The sequence below is a fragment of the Lathyrus oleraceus genome, chromosome 5, assembly GCF_024323335.1.
Source record: "Lathyrus oleraceus cultivar Zhongwan6 chromosome 5, CAAS_Psat_ZW6_1.0, whole genome shotgun sequence".
NCBI classification, from domain to species: domain Eukaryota; kingdom Viridiplantae; phylum Streptophyta; class Magnoliopsida; order Fabales; family Fabaceae; genus Lathyrus; species Lathyrus oleraceus.
The window spans coordinates 417,324,475-417,334,009 of NC_066583.1; the positions used below are offsets into that span (position 1 = coordinate 417,324,475).

The 9,535-nt window shown below is 37.3% G+C and overlaps 1 long non-coding RNA gene across 1 annotated transcript; it reads left to right on the top strand.

Moving 5' to 3' along the window:
• Positions 1-6,704: 6,704 nt before the first annotated feature.
• On the top strand, positions 6,705-9,268 carry LOC127085173 (uncharacterized). Its single transcript, XR_007788977.1, has 3 exons — positions 6,705-7,208; positions 7,837-7,905; positions 8,347-9,268. It is a non-coding gene; the product is annotated as an uncharacterized LOC127085173 (long non-coding RNA).
• The last annotated feature ends 267 nt before the right edge of the window (positions 9,269-9,535 follow it).

The following is a 9,535-nucleotide window of genomic DNA, read 5'->3' on the forward strand; positions in this document are numbered from 1 at the left end:
CACTCATGTCCCTCAGCATGTTTTGTGGAGTACCCATCAACTGTCTTTATGGTTATCCAGTTACGGACAACGTTTGATCAGCAATAAAGCACTCGACTCTACATCTAGGATCCATAGTGGTTTCAGGTCGAAGAGTGGAATACACTATTATCACCATGAGAATAACTTATGACACCTTGCATAACTTTCTATATAGTATTCTCATAGCGGGTCAATCCGGTATAAATATTACTCCTAATATTCATACCTATGTTTAAGACTTGATAACTCTTTATCCATGATCCATGAGATGTGATCATCAGTCTACAAACATAATAGTCTTAATGCTTTAATGTTATCCCACTTCACACTAAAGCTCGACTACGGATACTTTAAGAATAATGTCCTTATGTTTAATGTGTTCTCATGATTAAGTCACACTTAATACATTAAACGGACTATCTATTCCAGGGACTTTACTAAACAAACGTAATAAAGAAAAAGCCTTTTATTATTAATAAATAATTCGATACAAGTACCAAAAGTATTGGCCTCTAGGGCTTACACCAACAGAGCCTAGTTTTGATTGCTTTCTGCACTTGCTTTAGGTATTTATCTTTATCGCTTTACTCACTTTATCTTTAAGTTATTTATGGCATTCTTTATTGATTTAAATATTTATTATATGTTGGATATATGTTATACTCTCTGTTGGGTTGGAATGATGCTACATGAGAGAAGCTATAAACCCGAGTTGAGTACATACACAGGATAGACTCGTGGATAGTCGTGTTCACCTGCGTTTTAGGCATTGGGTTGTCACGAGAACCACACTCATACTGGATTCACTTGGAAGTACTTTTGTCCTGCGAGAATTTGCTACGGTAGGGTATTTTCATTTTGGATCGATGACTCTAGGGAACCTTCTAGGAACTACCTTTTGAAGACTAGAAACCTACATGTGATAGGGATATGTTTTTTTTTGTAGGAAACCATGGACTGTACATACCTTTACTCTCATGGATACGTAGGATCTTTGATCATGCATTAGGAAGTATACATAAATTATATGGATTATTTTATGTTGTTAACATATATTCTTGCATATCATTATTGAATTACTGTATATATGTCGAAATTTTGAACATGGGTTATTACACCATCAATGCTTTGAATCTATGGATGTGGCATAATTATTTGCATTTCGTCCCCAACATATGCATTCACTCATTTGCATATCATGCCTATCAATCAGAAAGAGCTCACATTATCCTTTCCTCATAACAGAAAGACGACGACTCTTCGACACCAGTACTTCACAAGAGATAATAAAATAAGAATTATGGCATATATGAAATGGGATAATGCTACATACAGGGAAACCTTGGCTCGGTTCTAAGGCAAGATGGATCTTTTCCAGGGTAATATGAACACTATAATGGAGAACCTTCAAGCTCATATACCACTTCTGTCAATCCTGCTACTACTATGGTACTAATGCTACTCTCTTTGTCACCACTACTGTTGATACTATTATTAATATTGTGATATAACATGTGGTAAGTCAGTCCATCTGTCAGGCAGGTCCTAGTAGGCATGCTGCTTCCTATCCGTGTTGCCTCCAAACTTTACTCCCCAAGTTGCTAATGGGAATGTTTTTGTGCCATATCAACCTTTTGTTATGCATCCTGCCAATAGGAACGTTGTTGCTTATCCTTGGGGCATGACCACTCACTCTCCTCAGATGGTTGGTGCTGACAACCACGAGATCAACCAGGAATAGGCTCTTCAGACTTCTATCCAATTACTATTGAAACTCCTGATGATAACGAAGATGAATGCAATGGCCTTCGCCTTCATTTTCATGTTCCTCCTCAAGCTACTCAAACTATTGTTCAAAATTTAAATCAAGGTGTTTAAATATCTCCTCCTTATCTTGGGGGCATCTTCTATTGTTGCACCTCCATTTGTGTATCCTAGGGTACCCTGTGCTTCATACGAGGGTCTATTTGGTCAGTATGTTGATCAGATATTTAATTTAGGATTGATATATCCTTAGGGGTATCCCTAGTTTACTTCTCCTCCAGTCCTTGCTCAAGAAACTTTTTAGGGTGTTCAACTCCCAAATCATCAAACTAATCTTCTGCCTGCTAGTCAGATTGCTTTTGGTACATACCAGAATAGACGGGCATACTATTGGTTATTATATGAAAGAATAAGAGCCATTGAAGGTTTCTCTGCTTTCAGTATTTATGTTAAGGAGTTATACCTAGTTCCTAATGTGGTGCTTCCCCAGAAGTTTAAAATTCCAGACTTGCCGAAATACAAGGGTTTAAGTTGTCCTAGAAGTCATGTTATTACGTATTATAGGAAGATGATGTCCTACATTGATAATGATGAGCTTCTTATCCATTGCTTCCCGGACAACCTATCTGGGGCATCCTTAGATTAGTACATGAGCTTGGAGTGCAGTAAAATCAGATCATGGAAGGACTTGTCTGAAGCCTTTCTGAAGCAATATAAGTATAACTTGGATATGGATCCCACCAGGATATAGCTGCAAAATTAAACCTGCAAGAGCAACAAAACTTTATAAGAGTACGCTCAGAGGTGGTGTGAAATGGCTTCCCGAGTTAGACCTGCGATGATAGACGCTGAATTAGTTGATATTTTCATGAGCACTCTTCAAGGTATGTATTGTGAGAAGATGGTCAGTAGCTCGTCCAGTTTTGCTGACATAGTAACCATTGGAGAATGAATTGAGAATAAGCTGAAAATGGGGAATATTGCCAACATTGATAATCAAACAGTGGCCAAGAAATCTTAGGGTTTTGCTAAGAAGAAAGCGATTGAGGCAAGGGTTATGATAGTAAATGTCTACCCTCAAGTTCAAGCTCATATGGCCTCAATGCCATACTACCCTTATTCGTACGTTGTCGCTGCCCAATATCAGCAACCTACATGCCAACCTCAGTATCAATAACTTCCACAGGCTCCGGTTCCTTAGAATCAGCAACCTCCGTAAGATAACAGAAACCAAAGTCAGGGTTAGGGCAAGCAAAATGACAGAAAGCATCCTCATTGTGACTAGATCCATGTATTGTATGCTCAGTTGCTACCATATCTTATCCAGCAAGGGGAAATTATGCTAAAGGAAATACCACCAGCTGTTTACCCCTATAGCCAGAAGTCTAATCCTAATGCCTCTTGTGTGTTTCATGCCGGCTATATAGGGCACTTAACCGAGGATTTTTAACTGTTCAAAACCAGGGTACAAGAGCTTATCGACTAGAAGATCTTGTCCTTCTCTAAGGTAGGGCCCAATGTCATAACTAATTTTTTGCCAGATCACAGTGGACAAATGATGAATGCAGTTGTTGGTGGAGAATGTTAAGATTCTGTTACCTCCATGGATGAGTATCAAGGCTAGTCATGTCAGTAATATCATATTATTCAATCATGTCTCATTTGTAATCTTTCTGTTATTTGTTTAGTGTTTGTTCATTTGTAAAACTTGTCTGGTTTTCAGATGATAATAACTGATGCTAGCAGAAATATACCCGAATGTATCGCATGCTCGAATATATAACAGAGTTGCCATCAAACTTTATTTATTCCTGAAGGAAAGGGAAAACATCGATAAAACCCAGGGGAAAGAGATATGCTAGGTAAGGAAGTCGATTATGCAATGGGAAGGTATTATCACCCTTAACATCCATAGTACTCCATGGGAACCGTTTTGATTAGTCTTGTTCGAATAGGTGTTATATCTCAGATTACTTGCGAAAGAATAAGGGAAAAGAAAAAGAATAGATAAAGTGATCGGTGAGGATTGGGGCCCTCATGCCTACGTATCCTCATAGTGCAATGAGGAATTCAAAGCTTCGTAGTTCATGGAACTAGTGGTGGGAGATGAAAAGAATTGTGATAACAGTATGGTATGAACCAAAGGATAATCTAATTTGGACTCCAACAAGGGGTGAAAATATGAACCCAATAGTAAAACTTGTATGACTAAGACGTGGAGGGACAGAGGCATACCCACTATATTGTCACGACCAAAAAGAATGAATTAGGTGTTTGGATACAAGCAAAACAACTCTTGGTTCATAAGCTGACACAAAATGGAGCACAATGGTAGTGTATTTGGCTCCAAGAATCGGGTTTATCACATGAAGTGAATGAAGGTAGAATATGGATGCATTATGGAAATGAATGGAATGAATGACCAAAGTCACAAAATTGAATATTTGGTAATAAGTGACTGAAACGGTATAGTTTGAAACCAAAGGCCAAGGTATATTGGAACCCATAAGAGAATGTACCATAGAGGAAAGGTGACATAGACCACAAGTGAGGGGCCTAAGGCATGGTATCATTATATGGTTGGGCCGAAAAAGAAGAATTAAATGTTTGGGTACAAGCCAAACAACTCTTAGTACAAACGCGGACTTTTCATTAGGCATCCTAAAATGGTATATATGGAATTCCAAAGAAAACGGTATTTCGGTTTCAAAGAAATAATATGTCACCAGGGTGAACGATTCAATGATTGAAGGTGGATTAAGCGTCATGAAAGATATGGATGGTGCCCTAAGGCGGAAGGAGGAATAAATAAGTATGCTCACGGAGGATTCGAACCCTCGTGCCTACGTATTCTCACCATGCAATGAGAAAATTAGAGAAATCATAGTTCATCCCACTACGGCTGAAAATAAAGAGAGATAGATTGATTACCGAAAGGCAAATTGCTTAACAAGCAGGAATGTGGTACTAACTAAAGACGGTGATCGATCATAAGGACAAATGAGATATAGCTAAAGTCTAAACTCCAAAGGGAAATATAGATGAATATCATAGTCTAAACTAAATACAAGGCAAGGAACATATTCTCAGAGTCTGAACTCAATTAGGGCAGAGGAACATGATGCCAAAGTCTGAACTTCCAAACAATGTTAAAGGTTTCCAGAGTCTGAACTCCATAGGCTAAAAGAAGTCGCCAAGGTTTACACCTTGTGACCGAGAAACAAAGTCAGAGTCTGTACTCCATGGGCTGAATACCAAGGTCTACACCTTATAGGCAAGGAATAAAAGATGCCACAGTCTAAACTGTATGGGCGAGATACCAAGGTATGTACCTCATAGGAAAGTAATAAAGCCAGAGTCTATACTCTATGGGCTGAAGGAAGTTGCCAAGGTTTGCACCTTATATGCAGGGGACAAAACCAAAGTATGTACTTCATAGGCTAAAAGAAGTTTCCAAGGTCTGCATCTTAAGGGAAAGTAATAAAGTATGCCATAGTCTGAACTAATAGGCAATGCATGAAGCAATTGATTTAGAAATGGGTATGTGACCCCAAGATAATGATCCCAAGAAATGTATGAAGATCCAGGAGGAGAGTTTGATACTGAAGGAGGATTGACGCACAATGATGCTTCACTGTTGAAGTGTTGAATGATTGAGGTTTGCTTGCAGAAGACTTGTCAATTGTATGATTCAAATTGCATTAAAGTCTATGAACAAAGGCGAATACCTTGAGCAACTGGGTCAAGCGTCCCGTACCTAAGGATATCCTAGACAAGGATAGGAATTCTCCAATCTCATCATTCTTTGTTTCTTAAGGCTCATAATGTGCAACTCAAATCAGAATCAACAAGTTGCTGATAGGAGATCTTGTGTGTTGATCTTATTGATGTAGTGTTAGTTGTTGTAAAAGAGGACTTGACAATCACGTAATTCAAATTATGTTAAAGTCTATGAATATAGGTGAATACAATGAGCAATTGGGTCAAGCGTCCCGTACCCAAAGATATTCAGAATGAGTTAATGAATTATCCACTCTCATTCATTCCCTATTACTTAAGGCTTGTGTCACACATTCTGGATTATGATCTTCAAGTGTTGATACATTTTCAATGCTTGAGAAGTAGTCCACCTTGCTAGCTATGCTTGATTGATGTTGACTTTGAAGCCTTGATCTTGTATTTGAACCTTGAGGTCTTGGGCTCTTGAGATTCAACGTATCCGCAACAACTTGAGCATAATGAACTTTCCCTATCAAGTGATCAATGCTTTTTTGATCACTTGAATAGGCTTGGGGCTTACAACATAATACAAAGGATTCGGTTGACCAAAGTGACCTTTGGTCAACACTAATTAGTGGGGTTAAAATAATAGTTGAAAATGAATATCTCTACAAGTCCTAAAACTAGGGGAGCATGCAAAACCAAGCTATTTATAAACCTAGGGAGAAAATACTCATTTCACAAATCAAGGATTAATTCCTAATCATGAAATCCTAATTAAAATCAATTCTAAATCCTAAATAATTTTGATTGTTCTAACAACCTAATTAATTCTAATATCTAAAATTTCTATGAATTAATCAAGATTTATAAACTTTCAATATTTCTACCAATCTAATTCTAAAATCTAATACTCGAATTAACTAATAAAAAATTAAAATCTAATTAGTTTCTATCAATTTGTATTAACAAGAATTATCACAAATTAAAAGAAGAAAAATATAATAATTATAATAAAGTCCAAGACAGGGTACATTAACCAACACAGGGTGCCATTAGTAGTTCCTGCATGTGGCCCAAATAGGGGCCCGTGTTCAAAACGAGTCCAGGAGTGCACCAGCAGAACCATGCTGTAATTGACAAAATTGACCAAAAGCCCAAGATACTAAGGCCCACGAGGTGAACAAGCTGACTATGCAAATGTATCAGCTCAATGTGATTTGGATCTGAGTCTGCAAGCCATATCCGCTTCATTTGAGGAAAAGGCACGTGATAAATGCTAAACATGAAAGTTCAGATTCAAAATTAAAACGCGTTCTGCTTTCTTCTCCGTCCTCCCTCCGCCGTGCCGGAAATCTCTTCCGGCGGCGACAGAGATTATACCACCACCAAATCTATATCAATGGAACCGACTTTTCACTCTCATCCTCGATACATCCCTGATTTCCGTCAATTCCCTAACACCACCCCAAATCGAAACTAAAACTACGAACCCTAAATCTCATATTAGGAAATTAAATGTCAATTAGGAGTGATTTGGAGTCCAAACCATCGGGGTTTGGCTCCCTCATTAGCAATCTGCATAGTGGTTGCTATGGATTAAAGATGAAGAGCGGAAAGACTTACCTACCGGAGCAATTCCGGCGATTCTTCATGTTGGCCGAAGCTAAACAACGAAGCTCCAAAGTCTGTAACTCCTCCAGGTAAATCTTCACCCTAATTCCTTTATGTCAAATGTGCATAACTTCTTCTCTTCTTCTCCTTCCCATGGTTAGTCTGTAGGTGAAGTTGTTATGCGATCAATATTGATAAGAGGTGCGTGAGAGTGATAGAGGTTGGGTGTTAGAGGCTTCAACTCAACCAATTGAAGCTTCCAAGTGAAGCTCCAATGGTCGGATGATGAAGCTTTTGTGAGGGTGAATTCAGAGAGAGAGAGAGAGAGTGAGTGAGTGAAGAAGAGGGATGAAAATCATGTGATTCTATGAATGATGTGTGAGGATTGCAATGATTGTGAAGCAGTGAATTGGAGAGGGGTGAAGAATGAATGTTGCTCAAGATTTATAGAAAATGAACTTGACATAAGAACTTCACACTGTTAAGAGTTCACCGTTCAAGTTAGTTAGGGATTAACTAACTCTGTTAATCCTCTAATTCCGTGCCAAATTAGTTAGTTGTCCAGCTGGCAAATTCTGTTAGTTAGGATTGAGATGTCAGTTGCTCTGTTAATTCTTTGAAGTGAGGTTATTAGACATTGTTGCATTTGATTACTGCAGTTAAAAATCGAAACTCTTCTTATTATGTAGGTTCCTAAACTAATACTTCCATTTGCAGGTTGTTACAGGACCCATTGGTGAGGTTGGGCTTGAAACTTGATTAGTTCAGATTGTAACATTCTGCTAGGTGAGTTCAGTTCTTAGATTTCTCTGTTCACTTTTCACTGAATGTACAAATGGCCTCCTAAAGGATTGTTAGTTTGTTGCAATTGGTTTTACTGTTAGCAACATGAATGTTAGGAATTGAAGATTAGTTTAAGTTGAGTGTTAGGTTGAAATATGTTAATTATAACTCTGCTTCAGTTAAAAAACTGCTTGCGGTTAGAGTTAATTGGAGTGTTGTGTTAATATGTGCAATGTTAATTGGTTGGTATGAAGCTTAATTTATTGAGTTGGTTTTAAAACTGTTAGTAACATGTTAATATTTGAAATAAAGGTTAGTAGAAATTTGAAATGGAAATGTTCTGTTAGTTGTTAAATCATAATGCATTATTAGAATTGCTATTAACTTATTTTTAATTTCTATTAATAGTGTGTTAAATTGAACTAGTTTTATTGGATGATATAGGTGAAGCCGAGCCCCTTTTTGCTGTTAGGTAAGTTATGCTGAAACATGGGGACTGTTGTGGTCAGTATGTTGGAATGACAATGGTCTTTGTTTGGCTTTAAGTATTGAAGTGTGGATTGTTGTTGTATGAATCTATGGAATAATGAAATGAAGGTTTGAGCTGGCGAGATGTGTTATGGAACTGTCACTGTTTTGAATACTTAGTGTATGATGAAAAGCTAACTATTGATGTATTTGCTATTGAAAAAACATGGCATATGGTTATGGAATTATTTGATTGATGAAATGTTAGATGCCGATTATGGTATGAATGAAACTTGGATAGTAATTCAAATATGAAAAAACTTGTTAACAACTGCTTGATGTGTAGTTAGGTTATTGACTTAGAGTTAGTGAAATCTAAATGATATTTTGGAGGTTAGTTAAATGTAAAATTATATTACGTGGTAAGTGAAAGTTATTAGATTTGGTTCTGCTATGTGAAATGGCAAGTTGGAAATGAAATTGCAGGTGAACCACTTAATCGATGTCGGTGGGATCTGTTACATTGGAATGCATTTGCCAGCTGAATCATATGTGTATGGGATTGCAAGTGGAACTGTTATAACTTTATGAATTCACAGGTTGAGTGATTTTGTGGTATATGGTGCTAAACGTGAGTTGCTTTGTTTCCTGCGGGTGAAACTTGTTTGGTGCTCTGTTGTGCATTTCCTCAAGGTGCAGCTATTGGTGGATGGATGAAATGGACAAGTCTTTTGTGGCTAGTTTAAGAACTTCCTATGCAGGAAGTTGAAGGAAATTGAAGTAATTGTAAATATTAGGACTTAGGATTTAGACATTGAAAATGTTAGATGTTTTAATATGTAAATATAATTGACTTTATGGAAGAGAAATACAAAGAAAGACTCAACTTTTCTATCAATATATACCTAGTTTCTGCATCGTTTTGCAATCGACTAAGATAATATATGTCTCTTTCGACGTTATCATCATCTTCTTGGGCTAACATACTGCCTATTATCGAGTTTGATGAAGAAATGTACAATTTCATACTCTTGTTTCTCATGGGATGTAACAATACATGAGGGTTCGACAAATATGACTAGATATCATCAAATGCTTTTTGATATTCTGGTTTCCATCAAAAGCCTTCCTTCTTTTTCAAACGCAACAATGGCGATAAAACATT